Raw genomic sequence first — 4,575 nt, forward strand, 5'->3', positions numbered from 1 at the left:
TTGGATTTCAACCAAATTTAGTTTCTAGGGTTTCTTGAGGATCCTGAGTGCATATCTGGCATCAAAAACCATTTCTGACATTGGGAGGTGTTCGGAGACATTCGTGTTGGCATCCCAACACAGTTATAGCTCGTTATTATGTCTCCGAACACAAAGTGTCGGAGACATATTGTTTTTGCTCCGTTTCTTATTATTATTATTATTTTCTTCTTATTCTTATTATTCCTCTTCTTTAGTGAGAAATTTGTCCGACCGATTTTGTGAAAGTGCTTCGACAGATCAACTTCAAACTTTGTGAGCTGATAGGGGGTCACTAGGAGGGGTGCATTCAACTTTTCAAATTTTCAAAATGGCCGCCGTTTCAAGATGGCGGCCAAAAAACGTCAAAAACTCAAGGTTGTCGGATTTCAACCAAATTCTATTTCTAGGGTAATTAAGTGACCCCGAGTCCATTTCTACCATCAAAATTTGTTTTTGAGCCGCCATTTTCAAAATGGCCGCCATATACCGAAATATTTGAAAGTATTAAAATCTCTACAACATTTGGGTTCTGGGGTAAATGGAGGGTCCACAATTCATTTCTAGCATCAGTATTTCCTTCCAATCAATTTTCAAATGTTTCAAAATGGCCGCCATTGAAGAAAATGGCGGCCAAAAATTAAGTCCGTCGGATTTCAACCAAATTCAGATTTTAGGGTTTTTTGAGAATCCTGAGTGCATATCTGGCATCAAAAAAGCATTCTGACATGGGGAGGTGTTCGGAGACATTTGTGTTGGCATCCCAACACAGTTATAGCTCGTTCTTCTTATTATTATTTTCTTCTTATTCTTATTATTCCTCTTCTTTAGTGAGAAATTTGTCCGACCGATTTTGTGAAAGTGCTTCGACAGATCCACTTCAAACTTTGTGAGCTGATAGGGGGTCATTAGGAGGGGTGCATTCAACTTTTCAAATTTTCAAAATGGCCGCCGTTTCAAGATGGCGGCCAAAAAACGTCAAAAACTCAAGGTTGTCGGATTTCAACCAAATTCTATTTCTAGGGTAATTTAGTGACCCCGAGTACATTTCCACCATCAAAATTATTTTTTGAGCCGCCATTTTCAAAATGGCCGCCATATACCGAAATATTTCAAAGTGTTGAAATATTTACAACGTTTGGGTTCTGGGGTAAATTGAGGGTCCACAATTCATTTCTAGCATCAGTATTTCCTTCCAATCTATTTTCAAATGTTTCAAAATGGCCGCCATTAAAGAAAATGGCGGCCAAATTACAAGTCCGTCGGATTTCAACCAAATTTAGTTTCTAGGGTTTTTAGAGGATCCTGAGTGCATGTCCGGTATCAAAAACCATTTCTGACATGGGGAGGTGTTCGGAGACATTTGTGTTGGCATCCCAACACAGTTATAGCTCGTTATTATGTTCCCCAAACAAAGTTTGGGAACATATTGTTTTTACTCTGTTTCTTATTATTAGGTCTTTCCATCTTTCTGTGGAAAGACCTATTGATATTCTTCTGTTTATTATTATTATTATTATTATTATTATTTTTCCTCCGCGTGATTTTGAGTTTCAAGATTTATTGAAAAGATTTATAGTCCATAAGAATGTACTCCTTAAAAGATTTTGGCAGTTCACCCTGCGTATATGAACTTTGACCCCTCAAGGAGTTATTGCCCCTTTTGCTATAAAAGCTTGTTATCGCTACTCCTCCGAAACCGTACAACGTAGAGACACCAAACCTTCACCAATGTCTTCGACTAGGCAAGGAGACTCTTCCATCTATGCATAGCGAAAAGATTCTTCGACCCCTTTTATGAGTTATTGCCCCTGAAAGTGCTTGATTTTTACAATTAATTGAAAATTTTTAAAACCATTTATTCTAAAGACATGGGACCAACTGCATTAGAATCTTCATCCTTTGACCTTTTAATTTATGTCAAGGTCAAAGGTCAAGGTCATTCAAAATATGAGAAATTTACCTCTTTTTATATCTCTTTTGTCTTTCAACATATACTACATATCATTGCATCTTTAGTATGTCCTTTTAAATGTATTTTAAAGATTTGATTCCTGTACCTTAAGACTGACCCCTTTAAAAGTTATTGCCCCTTACAGTATTAACCTTGTTATCGCTACTCCTCTGAAACCATAGACCGTAGAGACACCAAACCTTCACTAATGTCTTCGACTGTTCTAGGAGATTTTTCAATCTATTCATTGCGAAAAGATTCTTCGACCCCTTTTATGAATTATTGCCCCTGAAAGTTTTTGATTTTTTTAATTAATTGAAATTTTTTTAAACCATTTATCCTAGAGACATGGGACCAACTGCATTAGAATCTTCATCCTTTGACCTTTTAATTTATGTCAAGGTCAAAGGTCAAGGTCATTCAAAATATGAGAAATTTAGCTCTTTTTATATCTCTTTTGTCTTTCAACATATACTACATATCATTGCATCTTTAGTATGTCCTTTTAAATCTATTTTAAAGATTTGATTCCTGTACCTTAATACTGACCCCTTTAAAAGTTATTGCCCCTTAGAGTATTAACCTTGTTATCGCTACTCCTCCGAAACCGTACACCGTAAAGATACCAAACCTTCACCAATGTCTTCGACTATTCAAGGAGACTCTTCAATCTATTCATTGCGAAATGATTCTTCGACCCCTTTTATGAGTTATTGCCCCTGAAAGTTTTTGATTTTTACAAATAATTGAAAAAATTTAAAACCATTTATCCTAGAGACATGGGACCAACTGCATTAGAATCTTCATCCTTTGACCTTTTGATTTATGTCAAGGTCAAAGGTCAAGGTCATTCAAAATATGAGAAATTTAGCTCTTTTTATATCTCTTTTGTCTTTCAACATATACTACATATCATTGCATCTTTAGTATGTCCTTTTAAATCTATTTTAAAGATTTAATTCCTGTACCCTAAGATTGACCCCTTTAAAAGTTATTGCCCTTTACAGTATTAACCTTGTTATCGCTACTCCTCTGAAACCATAGACCGTAGAGGCACCAAACCTTCACCAATGTCTTCAACTATTCAAGGAGACTCTTCAATCTATTCATTGCAAAAAGATTCTTCGACCCCTTTTATGAGTTATTGCCCCTGAAAGTTTTTAATTTTTACAAATAATTGAAAAAAATTAAAACCATTTATCCTAGAGACATGGGACCAACTGCATTAGAATCTTCATCCTTTGACCTTTTGATTTATGTCAAGGTCAAAGGTCAAGGTCATTCAAAATATGAGAAATTTAGCTCTTTTTATATCTCTTTTGTCTTTCAACATATACTACATATCATTGCATCTTTAGTATGTCCTTTTAAATCTATTTTAAAGATTTAATTGCTGTACCCTAAGATTGACCCCTTTAAAAGTCATTGCCCTTTACAGTATTAACCTTGTTATCGCTACTCCTCTGAAACCATAGACCGTAGACACAACAAACCTTCACCAATGTCTTCAACTATTCAAGGAGACTCTTCAATCTAGTCATTGCGAAATGATTCTTCGACCCCTTTTATGAGTTATTGCCCCTGAAAGTTTTTGATTTTTACAAATAATTAAAAAAAATTAAAACAATTTATCCTAGAAACATGGGACCAACTGCATTATGATCTCCATTCTTTGACCTTTTAATTTATGTCAAGGTCAAAGGTCAAGGTCATTCAAAATATGAGAAATTTAGCTCTTTTTAGATCTCTTTTGTCTTTCAACATATACTACATATAATTGAATCTTTAGTATGTCCTTTTAAATCCATTTTAAAGATTTGATACCTGTACCCTAAGACTGACCCCTTTAAAAGTTATTGCCCCTTACATTATTAACCTTGTTATCGCTACCCCTTTGAAACCATAGACCATAGAGACACCAAACCTTCACCAATGTCTTCGGTTTCTCAAAGCACAACTTCAACATATTCAGTGTGAAATGATCCGCTGACCCCTTATATGAGTTATTGCCCTTTTATGTGTTTGTGCTAATCGTTAACCTTTAAACGGATAATCATAGAAACATGGGACCAACTGCAATGTGATCATTGACCTTTCACCCTGAATATTAGGTAAAGGTCAAAGGTCAAAGTTACTTCAAATATTGAGAATTTAGCTCTTTTTATATCTCTTTTGTCTTTCGACATACATCATTTTTCATTGCATCATTAGTATGTTCTTTTAAAACCAATTAAAACATCTTTCTTGGCCCTTAAGCCGGGCTCCTTTAAAAATTATTGCCCATCTTACAAATAAAGCTTGTTATCACTAGTCCTTCGAAACCGTTAACCCTGGAGATACCAAACCTTAATCATTAATGTTTTGTACTGATTTAGTAGACTCTTCAATCTATTCAGTGCGAAAAGATTCACCAACCCCTTTAAATAGTTATGGCCCCTGAAAGTTTTCCAAGTTTACATTGACTTGAAAGATTTTTGGCCTCATTTGACCTACTGAAGAATGGATCCAGATTGAAGGTCAAGAAACAAATCCAGAAAAGGTGGAAAGACCTCTAATTGTTCACGAACAATTAGGATTACTAGTTATTATTATTCTTTTTCTCC

This window comes from Ostrea edulis, chromosome 4, assembly GCF_947568905.1.
Source record: "Ostrea edulis chromosome 4, xbOstEdul1.1, whole genome shotgun sequence".
Classification (NCBI taxonomy): Eukaryota; Metazoa; Mollusca; class Bivalvia; order Ostreida; family Ostreidae; genus Ostrea; species Ostrea edulis.